Here is a 19,359-nt window from a genome sequence, read left to right as displayed (position 1 = left end):
TATATGTTTGATTTCAAGGAAATCTCGTCGACCTATCAGCTGTAGCCAACAATGTGTTAACTTCGCGAGAATGGAGATTTTGTTAAAGACTGGTTGAAAACGAGAGAGCGATAGAGAGTCGACGATTTTCCTTTATTACTGTGCGTTACGTTACAACGTGGTATAATCTTATCATAAACCGTCTAGAAGATTTTCTCTTTCTTTAAAAAATTTCTCTCGCCCGCTATTAACTCGTCGACGCTCGGTCGTGTACATGATTTTTAAAGTTCTTTGTACGCATAACGCTTAACCGTTAAGATATACTTTTTCGTTCCGCTTCTCTTATCCGCTTTTTCACGCTGCTTACGATTGAATAGTCGAGACGTTGAATAAGTAATAAGCGTCGACGATTGATTAAACGTTTGTCGAAGAAACCGTGGACAATATAGGAAATTATAACGTGCACGTTAGGACGATAGTGCCCATTGATTTTCAAGAGTGTAATCAGCCATAAGTTGAACGTACTTAATGTAAATAAGAACAACGATAATACTGAAAGCCGCGCGGCAGTAGATAGAAGCGAACTTATTAAGTCGGCAACTGCGAGAACTTACTAATAAATATTCCGTGAGTGAAACAATTTATCCTCGTCTGATTTGAATAAAAAACGACGTGGCTCGCTGTTGAACGGCTCCAGTAATAGAACGTTCATTCAGTGGCACGTTTTATCTCCTACCCATATTGATTTTCTGACACAGAAAAAAATTTTGTTTAGCCGCCACAATACGCGGTAATGATAAAGATGTCGTAATATGCGATTTTGTGCAACGCCAAATTAATCTTTCATCTGCCGCATATGTATTCCAACAAAAATAAAGATACTCGTTGTATTACAAATTGCCACTTGTAAGCTAGTTGTCGCGGCATATCCAAAGATTTTCACTTTTCGATACAATCTGTTACCCCTATGTTATCGTAACAACGCGATATTCATTGGTTTAAAAGATCGTGTCAATTTACCAAGGAATGCATTGTACTAATTCAAATTTATCGTCCGTATACACGCAACCCATCGCTGACTACTTACTTCGTATCTAGTTCTTAAAATGCGATTTTTTCCACTTTATACGATTTATCTTATTCAAAAAAAAAATTAAATTGACGATCGATCAACTCTTGCTTCGCTAAATTAAATTCTTTATGTTAGCAAGTTTCATCACTATGATTCTCAGCCAATCGAACGTTCCTTGCAGTTACCCAATTATCGATGAAATAAAAACGTGTGTATCAAGATAGATAGATTTCGCGCGAAAATGAACGAAAATCTAGGAATTTAGGCGCGTGTTTGCGGAGATGACCTTTCCGCCGTAGGATTTTTCACCGGTGCGGTGAATTTTTTCTTCTCGTCAAACTGCACGGGCCATTATGGAGGCAATTATCGGCGCGACTGACTTTTTCCTATCTCGGCTCGGTGGAACTTCCATGAAATTACCAGCCCGACGAGAAATGGAAGATTTTATTTCCCCATATCGATCTCCGCTAAGGTTTTTCCAACTCCGCTTCCTTGCGTCCATGAAGCTTTCTTCGTCGTTTCTTTTCATTTTCTCCCGTTGCTTCCTCGCAACTGATTCAAGACAATAGGATTAAGAGAGAAGGAATAAAATACCCGATGTTTGCGTCGAAGAAGAAAAAGAAACACATCCTAGAAAGCGCCGACTTCGAAGATTCTTATTAACAAAGAAGTTTCTACACGAAAGGATCTACACGCGTTACGATACTAATGGGCGTTTTGCATATATGGAAGAATAATTGGGAACGATAAATCCCGCCTATTCCCAGAGAAATTTCGTGTAAATCTTCGATTCTTTGGAAAATTGCACCGATATATCGTGTCGGATACGATCAGAATAATTGTTACTGTTTAATATACCTAACCGAAGAAGGTGCGTGTTAGCGGAACGTAATTGTAGAGCGATGATCAATTAAAACAGCCGCTCTAAATCATATCCACGCTACTGTTAATTAGCCAGGAAATTTTCTGCAGTTTTTCCTCTCACGCTGCTTTACAATTAAAATCTTCGTCGGCCGCTTGCGTAGCGCGCTTATTACGAAATATACAGCGTGACTCTTAAGAGGTCCACGTGAGCTCATTGCCCGGAAAAAAACACTTATGCAAACGACAGGGAAACACTTTCTGTTAGCATCGTGCTTCTTCCAAAACGTAGAAATAAAACTTTCCAAGCGGCGATATCTAAGTCAAGCAATTACATCTGTAGATACTTGAAACGAAGCAGCAATAAACTCCGTAAGATTTTACTTTTCACGCTTGGAGAAAGAGAGAAAGAGGGATATCGGAAAAATTGGAAAGAGAGAGGAGGAAAGGTATCGGGAAGATGCGAGCCACGGGCACGAAATGTTCCGTGGAGCGTAGTTGACGTAGGCGGGTCTAGCCGCAATTGGGACATGAAAAGCAGGTTCGTCGAGCGTGCATCGGTCGCGTGCAGCGAGATGCATTATAGCGCACGCGAGCTCCACGATACTCGAGCGGTCAGTCTTTTCATCGGGCCGAGTCTAAAGCACGCAGAACGGTACCTCGTGCTTTTTGCTCGTTAGCTCGGGACGATCTTCGTCGTGACCGCGCGCTGGATCTTACGTGAACGAGGATTTTCCAGATCGATCTTGCCTTCTTTACCTTCTCTTCGTTCTCTTTCCTCTCTTTACTTTGTTTCTTTTTCTTTTTTTTTTTTTTTTTTTTTATTTCTACGTTTCTTTCCACGTTTGTCGATCCCCTCTTGACCACCGTGATCGTCGATAAGAGCGTGAAAAAGGGGAAACGAAGGAGGAGGCAAAGTTCAAAAAGTTCCCTCCAACAGAGCGCGAAACTCGATGCGCGAATGCACCCGATACGAGATGTATAAATATCGATTTTATAGAATCCGCACGCGTATGGGGAGAACCGCGGCTTCTCGTTGGCCACGGCGGAAAAGGTAGAATCGAAAGGTGTACTTCGAAGGTTTCGCGTGTTTCAGAGGATTTCACGGTACGTCGGTCTATCAGCTGTTTATTGTGGATTACACGCGATTGCGACGTGGTTTTAGCAGCCACCGTCGCTTTGCTTCCGCGCGAAAATTGATCTATCGTCGATAGCGCGTGGAAAGCGCGCGAATACGTCTCACGAATGCTTACGCGTTTACGTATATTCTTCGGAATATATTCTTGTTCTGTAAATAGGTAAGGTAAGATAGAGTTGTTCGAACCGAGCAAAGTAATTTATTAACAGCGTCGACGAATTCTTCGAAAAGTTCGTGGCGATTCTATCGTAAAGTACCATGGAATAATGAAATGTTATGAGAAATCTCTGGCTGGATATCAAAGTGTATTATATACAAGTGTAAGAAGAGAAAGTTAAAATTCGTTAACAAAACACTGGCGCGATTTCCAATCCGTCAAAACTATTACGGTCAGATGTTAACGTTATTCTTTTTGATGTTGCGTAAAATACTACCCGTTAATTCTAACGAAGCACGAAGCAGCGAGTCCTCTCTGATTTTTACACGAGTCTCGTTTCTTCTCGGTGAAAAGAATTCCTTCTTCAGGGGGAAGGTTTTCAACGGAGCCGAGTCGGTTATGACGGTCATTACGCGATGAATTTTAATGCATTTTAGCATTCTCGACATTTCCTATGGCAGCTTGAAAGTTCCGCGAACTGCCCCTAACGGATGGACGTACGTACGTACGTACTCTCTTTCTTTTTTTTTGTCTCCATCTCTCTCTCTTTCCTCCACTCTCGTTTCCTCTTCTCGCGTCCCATTCAACGTTCTCACTTTGTTTTTCGTTAAACTTTTATCTCCACGAAACATGCGGTCAGGTTTTCCGAGTTTCTCACTTTTTTTCCATTTGCCCGACGTTTCACTCTTACACCCCCGTTGCATTGTTTTCTCGTATATCGACTGGCTAGTGCATAATTCGTAGGCACTTCGGAGTGTAAAAAATCAAGGAAAGTATTTTCGTTTCTACGCTATTGGATTTTTTAAAGGGATTCGACGTTCAAATAAATTTTGTATATTCCATGGAGACTTTTCAACTCCTCTCTGCTTTTACGTAATTTTTATTAAAAATGCTTCATACTTTTGCTACCTACGAATAATTCCAGTCAGAGACAATGTAAAAATTTAATTTTCTCTGCCTCGTTTTTAACTCCAGAGAATGTTAACGTTACGAAAGTTTCCTTCTAAGCGATGTATAACGGAGTAAGAAAGGAGTGAAAATGAGGAACAAAAGATGTTAAATATATTTATGGACATTTCTGACTTTAATTTCAACCATTAACGATTATTCGTTACGAACGACTTAAATATTTCGCGGAATCGTTGAAATTCGTTATTTTTCTCAACATCTCACGAGCATAAATCTTCTACGCGAGAATGCTAACTATTCTATTGTAACAAATTCGCTGAGAATTTTAGGACGTTTAAAACACTGAACACGTGGATGAATCATAAGATTATTCGAGTGGCGCGCATTCCATCCAATTCTTGAACAGTCGGATAGCTGGAATAATTTTCTACCGTGTCGCTATATGTTCTAACGTTTCGGGTTTATCCGAGGAACGACAGCAACGGAAGAAACGGAGTAGCATTCCAATATGCATTGCTGACTTGATCGAAAATGGACACGAAATGAACGTAGCAAGAGAACAGAACGACCCTCGTTATTCTCGCGAAAAATATTTCAAACTGCTGATGATAGTCGGACGATATCGATATAAGTATTTAAAGAATGTCGAACCACATTTGTCTGGTATATACGCGAACGCTATAATATATTACTATGGTACGCCAATACTTTTTCTAGTCGCCGCGTATCCTTTTAATTCCTTAACATTTTATTCCTTTGGAACGTCTTTGTCTTCATTTTGTAACGTCTATTATAACGCCTACTTTATTGTGCCGTAACTCTGTGCGAGACAGTTTGGTCGAAGAACTCGAACAAGGTAAACGTCGATAAATCAGTCGTCGAAAATCAGAACTCACTTCTCGATCGTAATTGAGAGTTCGCGTGGAGTTGGCTGCGATTCCCTGAGGAACTTGTCCATGAAATCAATGAAGCCCGATTCAGCTTCACTTTCAAAGAGCTGGAAGTTACACTTGGTCCCCTAAAGAGGAACCATAGAAGACCGCTTTTCATTCGGTCGTCGGAATATGATCCCGCTAAATTCTTATCATTTTATTCCGTTACGTTGCAACTTTCTCAATTACTCTTCTTCTCTTCACCCTTGTCGCTGGCCAACATTTCCGACACACCGACGAATCCAAACACGGTATAACGTTTCGGTAATACGTTATATTTAACCGCGTAGTTATATACACAGGGTGTCCCGTAATATGTAGGAACCTATTTCAAGAATTAAACCCCTCGATACCCAAACTGATCGACTCTATCTTTTATCAAATTAACGAAAGGATATTCGAAAACTTTCTTGAACCAGCGTATCTTCAAATACGTCACGATGGTTCGAGCATCTCGTGTAAAAGCAATCGGGGAAAAATGACAGGATACGATACTCGTTTCTCGTAAATATTCGTACGAATATTTTTCATTGTCATCGATTCCTAAAACCAGTTCCATATAATATTACAGTACGCCTGTACGTGCATATAACGCGTGGAATCGGCGTTACAAATCTAGAGCTCGTTTGTCACCGAGCATAATTTATCCAGCCAGCGTAACCCAACGTTATAAAGTTAAATCTCATCAGGGAGCAATCCCTTAGGATCGTCCATTTGGCGCAATTAACTGACTTTGTCTAACGGTGTTCTAAATACCGAATTCGAGTGGTGGATAGCTGAGACGGCCTCGTCGAGACAACGTCCAGGTAGCACCAGCGTGTTCGCATATTGTACATAGTAACGTGGCGTGGCCCGCGCACGACCTTAATCCTCCGAGGGGCGAACGAGTCCCACCGGGCTGAATGGTGCACATCGATATAATACAGATGTAATATCACACCTCTCGTAGTAGTTACGTGTCGCCCAGTATTCCGATACGTCCGCGCAATCACGCGGTTACGCGCTGGGAACACGCCTTTGCTCCGGAAATAGATATTCCTTCGGAGCAACTCCGCCAGGAATTCCAAGCATCACGTGAGAACGCCTCGAGTTCGTTCGCGGAACGGGGTGACCGCTCTTCGAATCGAACATCGTATGTCTCGATTTACACTGGTGATGGTGTACGCCGCAACGTTTCATTGGTATTTAGGAGAGTTGGGCAAATGCGATGGCCTCTTCGAGACATTCCACATTTCGCGAAAATGTTGGGCAATGGGATCGTATCTGTAAAATGGCACCGTATTTGCAGGCTCGTCTTACGGCGTTATCGAGTTAAAGAATTTTATCGTCTGTCTAATATTATTTCGGATAGCTTATGTTCACGATATAAGATTTATAGAGGTTCGTGGTGGTGCAATTTATTCGCGCTATTTCGTAGCAGTGTTGTGTTTGATTAAATCCTATCGCGCGTTGTAATGCAGCGCGCATTCGTACATTCTGCGTGATATCGCGGAATATATGGAATGCCATTTATAAAGCAACCGCAAAGGAGCATGACTTTATTGGATATTAGAATTTTCTTTGTACTTCTTGCAGGAAATTTGATTCGTCGTGCCGCGTAAGGAGAAAACATACAGGGTGATCCTCTCCGACAATAGATCTTATTGTAATTATTCTAATCCTAGAAAGCGTAAAAAAAGGCGCTCGGTGGTCAAACTGAGAAACTCTTGACTTTCTGCAATTGAAAATATAATTTCGTCCGGTGTACGATACCTATCTCTGTTTGCACGAAGAAACTGTACCGGCGCGAGCGTTCCTTTAAAATCGTTTCTCGATAATATTATAGAGGGGGTCTTTTTTCCTCGCGTAATTGCATTAGCGAAAGGTCCCGGACTAAAATCGCGGGAAAAAGCGAACAAACGAACATGTACGCGCGAGAGCACACAATGGAGCAACGTTTAAACGAATAATTTATTGAAATTCACCGGAAGGAAACGCTCCCCCCTGTACTTCCACTTTTCCCTCCTTCCCCTGTTTGTTTTCGATGTACATATCTTTTAATGAAGTCTGTTAAACAAGCGACGGGGAACGAGCGCATCGATGGAAAAAGCAGATCAAACGTTCCTGCGGCGTATACGCCACGAACGAAACGGGATAACGAGATATAGAGAGAAATAACAACGAGGACGATTCTCTCGTGACACGATGTGGCGTTTACCGCTAACGAGCGCGCTAATTGGCATAAACGAAGCCGCGCCCGCGGGAGTGTAATCAAGTAATTCGATTAACGCTGTCGTCTAGTTCCTGAATGTTTTTCTCTCGTGTAACTTTGCGATTTATAAACCACCCACGCGTACACTCGTCGATATGATTTTCAATAACAATGCTTATTCCATCCGCCCAATTATCCGATGATAGTCGTGTTTCGCGACAGCGTCAACGAAATTTTACAGAGTTTCGTATAACGTGCATGATAGGTATGTTCGTAGAAATTTTCCGTGATAAATGTTCGAATGCTTTCGTGAATATGCTATCGTATATACGATTTACTACATCGAGATATTAATTACACGAAATTAAACGAATCTTGTTCTTCCGCGGATATTATATTCTTCGATGACAGGCATTCACCCTTGACACGCGGCAACTCGAATTACCTTCCGCCGCTTTAATTCCGAAGAGACGCAACACACGCGTTCCTCGCCCCGATTTTCCTTTCTTTTTTCTTTCTTCCTTTCCATCGTTCCGCCGCGTTCTTCTCCTGTCTACCACTCGTTACTATTTTTCTTTCCTTCGCGCTTCCTCTTCTTTTCTCTTTAACCCTTCAACGTCTTGTTATAATGAGATATACACTTGTGCACTGGCTGTCGTTGACAATAGTAACAGAATGTCGAGGGTTTGCTACGACGCTAAGGTCAGTTGTTGTCGAGTTTCTTAACAACATAATTAAGTGAGGAGAAAATTAATGAACTTGAGAGTCTGCGCCAGGGAATTATTATTTTTGACAGTTTCGAACAAAATCCATCGATCTCGTAGTGCGTTGCGCGCTCGGGCGTAAAACTGCGATTAATTAATTATTTCGGTGTTCGATGAAAATTTCCAGTTATGTTTTGAAATTTCCAGCCTGCAACGTTCTCCAGTATATTTTACGAAGTATTTTGCTAGAGAAAAAATACCAAGAGATTAAATTGCGTCGATTCAATTAGCTCCGGTTAATGATATTTAAATAAATCGATAAAAAAAATATTTCAAGGGGAAACGCCCAGCTTTGAGCATCGCGCGAAAAATTGCTACTGATTATTACCATTTGACGAGATATGAAATTACTAGCAGATAGTTAATATAAAATCGGTCAATAATTTTTTGAAAGGTTTTAGAGTAAGCTAAGTATCGAAATTAGATCCATTTCACGCCATTAATGGAAGCAAGTTCAAAGCGACTAAAGTGGCTCGAAAAGTATGGGGTATGAAAAGTGAGGGGTCTATCGATTCGTCTGGCACTAATTTCGTAGCAAAAAAAAAAAGAAGAGGATCGAAAGACGATAGCGTCTAACGCACGCGTCGAAACAGCTGAAATTTTTAAGTACAAGATATCTTATTATCCAATCTATACGTAGACACAACGATGTAAAATTCCTATCAAAAGTCAAATAAAAGTTTCCACATGATAAAACAAACCTTCGTTAAAGCAACAAATATCTTGCGACGTCTATATACATCTTCAGATTGATTTTAAAAATCGGTATAATCATGTTAGTTGCACTGTGTCTCGTAATAATACTAATGAAATTTCGAAACAATTTATATAACACGTACGTATATGTACATCATATCCAATGTATACATCAAAGTTTTCTATGGTAAACGTCAAAATATTTTCACGAGCCACGGTATATCTCTTCGATAAACGATAATACTTAACCTAGGAAGTGGGCAGAGGTCAAATAACAAATTGATTCGTTGGAGGAATGGTAACAGAAGCATAATCGCTTGGAAATCCAGTAACCTACAATAACGCATCGAGAAACGGCCCCTTCCCTCTAATCCCTTGCCCCGGTAGAAAGGCATTATACGAAGTAAACAGAAATTAAGGGTTGGTCCGACCCTCATCGGCGATCTCTGCGGATGGCATTCTCCCTGCACTGCACTTGGCAGCTGTCCAGTCATTTCTCTTTCTTCCTCTCTTCTCCTTCACTTTCCAACGATTTTTCTCCACCGGTGGCCAGTCAGTTTTTGCGCCGCTGTTTCCGTTGCCGTTGAAATAATCCAGCCGCAAATACCGCTTTAATTATTCCATTCTACTTAACAGCACGGTCCACGATCGCGTTCGGTCCCTTTCCGGTTGCGCGATAACCGTTTTCCTCCTCATTTCGCCGAGCAGTTGGTCAGCTTGTCTGCCCTCCTCGTACACGACTGTTTCCTTTTTGCGCGTGTTTCTTTCTTACATTTTTACCCCCTTCTACTCTAACCCTTATGCAAGCAACAGAAATGTTATTAAATGCCCGATGAAAAATCACTTGCGACTCGATACAAGACGCCTCGCGTTTCTACGTGTAAGTAAGACCTACGCCGTAAGCTCTTTTAAACGAATTCTCGCGGGAGAAAAGAATTCCGTGTTATCGAACGCGGCCGATCTTCAAGATGTTTTTAGTCTCGCGCATATGTAGCACGAGCGGGAAGAAGAGATAGCTACGTAGATGGTTTAATTACGGGGAAATTAAGGCCATCCTTGACGAAGATTTTTGCATATTTTCCTTGGTCTACTTCTTGTTTGCATTTTTTGCAATTTTTATCTCTAAAAGATACGCTGTTTCATGGATGATTTTATTCAGCACGAAAAGTTTTAGCTTTTAACGTTATGAAATTCGCGTTATTAAAATAGGAATCGCGTGAATTATTATTTCGAGGAAGACGTCGTCGCGTTACGATAAAGGGATATCGTTCATGGTTTTAAGTTATAACTGGTACGCGTTTCACGAGAAAGTTACCCCTTCCGTGAAACGTACTTTACGACGAGATCAAAGAAAATTTAATTCACTCTCACTTCATTAACGTCCCGCGAAAGTGTAGCTCCAATTCTTTTTTTCGTTCTCGATATGAAATTAGGTGCGCCTTTCTACGCGTGCCGCTGCTTCCTGCGTCCTAATAGTTCACAATTAACGCATAATTACGCTAATCGAGCTCTATGCGACTTCTTTGTTAAACTATTATATGCGTTTCTCGACAGATTTCCTACTTCAAAAATTTCCTTCGCATTGCCACGATAGAAAATTCCCACTTCTTTTTCCGAATCGACCGAATTAACTAAAAACAGTTTATAAATAAAACGTTGCGTTAACGAAACGTTGGTCTTGAAATCGTTCAATTATGCGATCCTAAGAAGTAGAAAGAGATAAACGCGGATATTCATTTTTCAATGGAATTCGGTGGTCTCATATAATATAAATACGCGACCAAGTAGCGGCTAGCGCTATTTTTCACCGAAGGAAACGAGCACAAGCCATATTGTAGTTCGGGTAATAGCATAGTATAGCGGCCCATCAATCTCCGCAACAATTTATTGCGAGAATTTTTCTCCGTATCGAACGCGAAGAATACCGCGAGGCATCCCGGTGATCATCGGTTTAACAGGCATCGGTTGACACGAGGTAAAAACGAATCCTCGAGCATTCGATTCTTTTGCGACTTTGCCGCCAACAAATTGCCCGGTGTGTCGCGCAGTTGACAATAGACGCGTATCATTGACGGACACGCGTCAAAGTAATTGAAAACCTTTGAAAGCAAATTGTGAACGAAACGGATAAATGGATTCGACGATGCAGAATGATTTGTCGTTGATAGTATCTGCTTTAACACTGTCGATCTAGCGAACAAACGATAATAAAAGTTGCGGTGATTATATCACGAGTTTTATCGGATAAGTTCATAGCATTCTTAACATTATGAGATCACGCTTTATTTGCAGTTGTTCGTAATTGTTCGTAGTTGCAGAATATTCTAATATCAGGATGTTTTGACGATAGAACGGTCGAATTTCTAACTGCAAAGTATATTCTTGGTACCATTCTACTATCGCAAAGATTCTGCCAAGATCGATCGTTCGACGCGAATCAAACGTCCCCAAAGTTCCGAGCTAAACCAAGGTCCGCGACCCGCTCACGTACTTACACGCATACGTCAAGGGGTGCCATAAACTCGGATTTCCACGCGCATTATGCGCGGCTAACAAGCAACCGTGTCGTTTGTTCAAATTTCAGCAGCGGAAGCAGCACGCCGGAACGTCGAAATAATTCTCGCTAGGTTGTGCAGCGCGAATCGCCGTCGTATCCAAGAACGTCCGAACGTTACTCGGTAACGTGACCGTGTCTCCGCTTTGTTCACCGGGAAAAGAGCAAGGAAGAACGTTGGCAAGAGAGAAACAGAGGGTGAGAGAGATGCGAGAGAAGAAGGTGAGGGGGTGCAAGAGGACCGACAGTCAACCTCGTTTCATTTAGTCTTGTCCTCGGCCCGTTTCCTTCGCGTACGGGTTTTGTTCTCCCCGACTTTTCTATCCCACCACTGTCCACCACGTCCCTCTTCCATCCTCGTCTTCCAACCGTTATCCCCGGCCTGTTTCCGGCTTGAACGCCCACCTCGCCCACTATGTGGGTCAGAGACACCGCGTATACTATGGTAACTGTAACAGCGTGTCGGTCGTCCGTGTGCACCGCCTACGATCGAGCAGGTTCAAAATTTCACTTGGAATTCCGCGGTGGAATGTGCCAACCGTGAACGCGTATGAATCGAGAACGACCACGACGCGATGTCGCGAGCAAACATCCGATCCGATTCTGTGTACCGTACCGTGACGACCAAGTTTCTTCGCGTTTTATCTTCGACACGAATAGGCGGATAATTTGCCCGTCTAAACGACCGGAAAATTTTTACCAGTTTTACGTTTTACATTTGCACGATAATAACGCGCGGACACATGATTCGACGGTAGAATTAACGCGCGTCTGTTTCTAACGGAGCGGCAAAAAACGACAGGTTTTTGGGAAAAGCGTGTGGTGTAAAGAAGAAAAATGTTTGTTGGCTTCTTTTGACGAAGAATTACTCTCTTTTATACTCGCCGTGTTAAAAACTAGAATTTCGTAATGCACGCTGATTAAAAAAGTTGCAAATGAATCGTTACGTTAACGCTACGTTAACCACGATGGATTAAAGTTGGCGATTATCTGCCTGCAATAAATTAGTTTGTGAAAACAGGTCCTTCGTTTTTCGAAATATTAAACGTTAATTGTATCGGGCTGAACTAATGAAACTTAAAACTTCCGAGTCGCTCGATTAAGGATAATATTATCATTCAAAGAAAATTTTCCAACAACAAAGTTCGATATTGAGATAAAAGTTTAGATCGGGAATATCGGCGGATTAATTTTGAGGTGGATTTAAGCGAAAGTTAAACTTCTCCGAAATATATATAAACTTCAGAAACTTTTCAATCGTTCGGACACAATCGAGACTTTAGAAATCGGTAACTTCCGAATTGTTATCCGTTCAGTTCTGCCCTGTGGATTGGTAGTCTTACGACGAATCTAAAAAGCATTTCTCGAACGTTGTTTCTTTTCCACGCATTTCAATTTCGTATTATCCAAAGTTCATCCTAGCTTTGCCGCGTTAAAGTGGAACTGAAAAGATAAAGTTTCCCAGTGTAGTATCGGAAAAGGAAACAACAAAAATTGAAAAGAACGCGTGTAATTTTTTCGGTATTTGGCTCCTTATATTATTTCAATCCTTCGTCCACTTCTGAAAGTAACGAATCGCGATTTTCGAAGTAATTTTTCATAAACCTCCTGCTTTTGTCTATAGATATGTAAAATGGAAAAGGTAGAAAATTCGTTTTGTAATAGATTGCATGGAAAATGGCGCGACAAAGGATGTCCTCCGATCGTGCGAAGAGTCTGAAGATGGAAACGAAAAGAGAAAGAAAAACATTCGGTCGATGTCAGAGGTCATCAGACGTTCCTTTTTACTCGGGTCTTCCTTTTCCGCGAGTCGACTCTCATCCCAGGTGAGAAGTCAACCTAATCCTGAGGGATAAGTTTTCATCACGTCCGGCTAGCTTCTGCGTAGCAGCGCGCTTCCTGACTTTGATTCTGCAGAATGCTCGTCTTCCACGTTCGACCGAAATGACCATCGGCCACTTTTCCACTCAAATTCGAAATAATATCCATACGAAATTTCTATAAATTTCGTTCGTTTCTTGATAATCGTGCGATACATTTACAAACGACCGATATAGCGGTTTCCTTTAATTTATTATTCGATGAACGATCAACGTCGTACGCTGCCCTGCTTAGTTAAAATGTCCTATCTAGCTCCTTTTATCTCTCGCGATACGTCGAAGTATTTAATGTTCTACCGGCTTTGACCAAGTCGTCCAACTGAAGAGTTTACTCAACAGGAAAGTCACTGCAAACGTCTGACGCGATCTACCAAGCAGCAGCAAAATCGTGCGAGCGAACGAAGCCCTAATTATTTCGAGCAGCGTGCGAATATGAACGCAGAATGAAGAACGGAATACAATTAAAGGTTGATTCGGTCGCGAGAGCGTAAAACGAAGATCGTTGTGCTCGTGGAAGGGGCCAGAGATGCATTATTCAACGTCAATCTCATATTCCGCGAGACACGAAAACAGATTCACGGCCAGAGAGCGAAACTCTTGACTCGGGTGGCGGTACAGGCGAAAACTTCTTTGTCAGTTCGCGGCGAATAAATAGGAAGAAACGTAGGTTTGCCATTTCCTTTGTATAGGGTGCAGCCAAAGGTAAAGCCATACGGATCGCCATGAGCGTGTCACGGGTTGATAGGCCATCTCTTGGCTGGTTGATCGGAGGATAGAGAGAAAGGCGGATGTGCCGCCCTCCCAAGTTGCATCGACTTCGATTGATCCTCGGACATATGCTCTTTGGGCGATATCCGGTACAGCGAAGCGCATCGTATCCGCCCGAAAAAGGAAGAGGAAAAGTGTTTCCATCTTCGGTGTCGTTTTCATTCGGTTGGATGAGCTGCGAGATGGAATAAAGCAAGAGCGTGGATAGGAACAAAGGTGTTGCTTGTACGTTTACGATGGTTCTCGATGCGAAGAATTCTCGCAAGAAGATCGTGCGAATGTGTATAGAATGTTTAGGACTGTGTGTTTAGAGAGTTTATAGAGGGTTCATTTTCGCATCGTATTGCGTGGTCCGTTTTCTTGCGCACGTGCAATAACTTCAGACGCTCGAAAAAAATTCGCAAGATCGCTCGGTGTACTAAGAAAGTATCAAGTGTGAGAAGTTTTCATCTGGAGTTACACGCAAACAATCAACGTGTAAAGTCGTCGCGCTTGCATTTGCTCGTCGATTCGCAGGAGCCTTTCTCTCTTAGATCAAGTGCGGAAACAAAAGATCCAAAAAATGGCAAAAAGCTGCGGTACACAAAGAGGCAAAAGCAAAGGAAAGAAGAGGAAGGGGAAAATAAAGGGAAGAAAATAGAGAAAGAGATCTCCGTATCGACGCAAGTTGCACTGGATCGTTCGACGGGAGAACGAAGTGGACAAGAGGGAGAAAAAAAGGGACGGAAAGTTGACGTCAGTAGCATACGCAAGCGTTTAATCCGACGCGATAGAGGTTCGCTGCGATGCGAGAGGCTTCTCCATTCGAATCAATACGACACACGTACACCGGGCTTCTATATCTGTATGAAACGCGGCACGACGCATTATCGTCGAATCCCAGCTACGAAAAGTTGTCGGTGAGCTGTGCCCCTTTTCCTCTGCCTGTCTCTCTTTCTCGCTCTTCTCGCGTACAAGAAACGTATGATTTCATCGCTGAAAATCCGAGACATCGTTCCCGAAAGTAACGTCCAGAGACGCGAGGTACTTGCTATTCGTTCGATTCAGAGCGATCTAACGAGAGATTACATGGATGGGCTATAGTTGTGAACAATCGAATAATATAGATAATCTACAGATTTTTTCAGAGTTAAATAGATCGCAACTTCTACTTTTAATTTTTGAAATTATACATTTCGATGTTAGAGTCAATTCGAATAATTTTTCTTTAGATTCTGATTCGGATACGCAGGTTTTATTTATTACGTGTAAAAGGAGATACGAGATATGTTTCCTATGTAATAACAAAGAGAATGGACACGCAAATCGAATAATGATAAAAAATGGCGAGTATTATATTAATTAGATGATACTACGTTACTTCCTGGCCGAGGACCGAAATACACTTGAAATTTATTTTAGTAGAGCTGAAAGTTTCCCGTGGAATGCCATCATAACTCATCTTATGATTTATATACCACATATTCGTCTTGTTGTTTTACGCTTGCAGGGGATGAAACAAAGGGAATTAGGAAGACAAAAGTGACTGTTTCAACGCGAAGTAGCATAGTTTATGAGTGGAACTCGTTTTCGCGTGATTTTCCTGCGCGCGAAATGTAATCTTTGCTTCTGTATTCTCGCATTGCGGCCAAGCAACTATGTTTAAACAAACGGTCGTTATTGCAAAGATATTCTTTCACTCGTACTCGCCAAAATATTTATCGATTTAAAACGCTGTCTATTCTTGATCAGTGATCGAGAAATGAAATAACACGCGCGTTATGAATCTCGGTAAAGTAACGTCGATGAAGCAGAAAGAGCAAAGAGAAAAGGAGGAAGAAACATAACAGATTAGACAAGCAGATCCCCAGAAAATTTAACGGAGATTGAATCGACGATACGATTGCTCGACGAACTATCGAAAGTTGTTCGATAGGAAAGCCCGTTCTATCCAGCTAACCGGAAGTAGCTCTTGTCTGGCCCGGTCTGTAAAGTGTTCCGTCTGTCCCTCTCCTTCTCATAACATCAATGCTCTTGCAAATGTCCTGGAAATGGAAAAGGAGGCTTCTGAGATCGATTCGGAGATTGAACCACTTCCGACCTTCCGTTTGGCTGTCAGCCACAATCCTGTGGTTGCACCGATCGCAGTTTCAATGTTATTTAACCTCCTTACACGTTTCAGCATTAATCGCGACGTAATTCGAACGGATTATGCTCTCCGCGTGAATCCGAGTTTCCTGGAAACGATAGCGTAGACGCACGTACCAAGAACTTTAGAAAAGTTAGTTTTCTTACCGATGAATGGTTCCATCGATGTCGGAATAATAATAGAATTTAGATTGACGAGCTAAATCTGCTTATTTTCATTGAGCTGTACGACTCGCTTGAAATTGATTGACAAAGAATATCCATTTCTTCGCGAGACAAAGGGAATTCTTTTAAATTAAAGTCAGAAGTTCCACGGTACTTTTTCCAATTCAAAAAGAATGTAAGAAGAAGGTTTCGCAAAGTCGAGGACTCGATGGAAAACGCAGATTGAATTGCGTAACTGTAATTTATTTTCTTTCAGAGTTATTCAAAAGCAAATGCTTGAATGGTACACAAAGAACGTTATCTTGCTCGTTACACGCTCTCTACTGATTTTCCAGTCCGGACTCCGTTCCACGCCTCCGACGAAAGAAATTGATAAAATTATGCTTCTACTTTCGAACGCGGTTAAAAGTTAACGATAGGATAAAATTTCTTGGTTAGATAAGGGGTACGATTCTGTTGTCGCGGGGCTTTCATCGAGGAAATGGGGCTCGAAAATAATCTCTCCGTATCATCCAGCGAATTGCAGCCACTCCTGATAATAGCTTCCAAAGAATCATTCCGATTCTCTAATTCCACAAAAAGCACCTCTTTATTTCAACGAAAAAATAAAAACGTCGTACTAATCTCGTCTTCTACACGTTGAAATCAACGTTTTCAAATTGCAGAACGTTCGCGCGATTATTTCTCAGCGTTTCTCCGCTAACTGAATTAATTAAATTCGAACGAAATTACATACCTGATAAATTATTTATACGTGCTTTCTACAAAGAAAAAAAGAAATGTCTGTAAAAAGAATGATATTACGCAGAATCGACGTAGGAAAGGGAGTACGCGCGAAAATTGCGATCGCTTCGACTGAGAATTGTTCGACGATAAGTAGAGTTAATCGTTCCGGTTCATTACTGGCAGGTCTAGAATGCGATTTTAACCGAGCATCAAATATTCCGGCGAATCCACGGGCTGAATGGCACGAAATCACCGGCTCGAAGCGAACAGGGGTTTGGCATTATGCGGTTTGTAACCGATTGCGCCGGTGTGCGTACGCTTCTGCAACAAAATTCATAGAGCGACGGTGTACTGTACGTGACGCGATGGAAAATTGAATTTGACGATTCTCGTTTTGTTTTCCCTCGAATGTCTATCGATATTCCGTAACCCTTCTCGATGGCCATTGAAAAGAAGCGACAATGTCGCTTGACTTATTTCGAGTGGATCAATCATCCTACAGATTATTTTTTGTCGTTTATGTTTCTCTCTCTCTCTCCCTCTCTTTCGTTTTTTACTTTTTTATACATGTAACGTTTCGAGTAGTTGCTCGGAATCGACTCTATTGTTCGCGATTCAAAATATATACTTGATATTCCTTTCAAGAGCGTACGAATTGATTACACGGCGTCGAAAATATTGTTCAACTTCAGGAACTTCGATATTTTCGTATATCAGGCCATCGGACTCTCGAGAGATTTTCAAAACTCGGAAATCTTTAAGAATCTTTGGAAGTGACAAAATTTCCGTCGCGTCTTTAGGAAAAGCTTTCCTCATCCATTGTGTACTTGTCACTGGTTTCGACGTTTACAGCGTGTTTATGCAAATTACACAGTTAGCTTGTAAATAATAATAGCGAGCAATAACTCTCGAATAATATATAAAATATGCTATAAAGAATGTGACTCTACTCACGAGGGAATTACTTGCGTAAACAGTGAGACACGACGAACAGCCGAGCAAGAAAACTCCTATAAACTCTGGGAAGAAAGTTTTCGCAATATCTGCAGGAGACTGAATTAAGGAGAGCTGCACGAGATAGGTGCAAGAAGGTAAACACACCGCGAGATCCGACGGAACTGGAACTTGCTCGAGGCAAACTAAGGGAAAAAAGGTTCATTTAAATGTTAAACGAACGATGGTATACGATGCGACGGAATAGTAGCCTAGGGACAAATGCATAGGACGTACGCATAATGCGACACGACGTCGTAATACGCTGGTTCTGCCGTGTGCGGTCCCGCGAACGATATAATTAAAATATCGGTGTCACGTGAATAGGGGCTGCGAGGGAAATGGACGTTACGCTTGCAGATTTACCGAAACGATCGTGAAACACCATAAATTAATGAATCGTGGACAACACAACGGAGGGAAGGATATGCGTGCACGGTCCGTTGACTAATACGTACGCTCCTAATACTCGTTGCCAGCCACGACGTATTTACGATTGTATCGCCGTGAATCTGCCGATTTCGACCCCCGTCCCTAGCCCTCAAGGGACTACTGGCAATACCCGGTGTGTACGTGAACGCGCCTAATTAATTAACCGGATCGGACATCTGAATGCTGGCGGCAGCGTTTAATCCCGGCCATCGGAAAGGTTTCGCCGATTTTATTTATTTATCCTGATTTTGTCGCGGATACGTTTAAATGCTCGCGGGTTGCGTATGAATCAATGGGGTGACTTTTAATCCTTCCATGATTTAATAGGAAAGGGATCGCCGCGTGTATTTCGTGTTTTGCCTTTTAAATTGTATCGTAGATGAGTTCATTCGTCGTCCCTTTGCATCGTAATTTAGTAATTAACAACATCGTTCAATTGACAAATTATGAATTTTGATAGAATATTGTAATTTATTGTAGCGTGATTTGTATGTATATGAAGTTAATGTGCTAAGAAATTAAATTTAGTTTCCGTGTGCGATTATATCCTATAGATTGTAAATTAGAACGCGGCAAGTGAATTTTGGAACGCGAGGCGAACTTTATGAACCACATCATACGTAATTATCCGCATAGTTGACATTGTCAGCCTTCCAACTCTAAACCATGTCCTTTTGGAACGAACCTCCTCTCCACCCCCCCCCACCCCCACCCCCAGCCCCGCCAACCCGTTTCATCGGCATTGCAGTCAACTTCATCAAAAATATACTAAAACACTAACGTCCATAGATACGTCCGTATATCGCGAATTATTAATCACGTTCGGCTTACTTTTAAATCGACGTCGAACAAATTTAACGTTACTACGCGCTTCGAGCAACGACGAAATCTTGAAAAAATCGACAACTTTATGTATTGTAGAAAATTATGCCAGCATAAAACATAGGATATAAAGTACACCGTTATCACGTAATATTCGGCGCATTATTTTCACCTGGACGATTAAAAGCGACGT

The 19,359-nt window shown here is 41.8% G+C and overlaps 1 protein-coding gene across 2 annotated transcripts in view; it reads left to right on the top strand.

Annotated features, from left to right (window-relative positions):
• The window catches only part of tok (tolloid-like protein 1 tolkin), a 49,079-nt gene that overhangs the window by 4,182 nt on the left and 25,538 nt on the right, over nucleotides 1–19,359 (top strand). The window lies entirely within an intron of this gene.

The sequence above is a fragment of the Bombus flavifrons genome, chromosome 11 (genome assembly GCF_040668555.2).
Source record: "Bombus flavifrons isolate JBK064 chromosome 11, iyBomFlav1_principal, whole genome shotgun sequence".
Classification (NCBI taxonomy): Eukaryota; Metazoa; Arthropoda; class Insecta; order Hymenoptera; family Apidae; genus Bombus; species Bombus flavifrons.
Note: the sequence above shows the minus strand (reverse complement) of the source record. Positions and strands in the feature narration are given on the sequence as shown.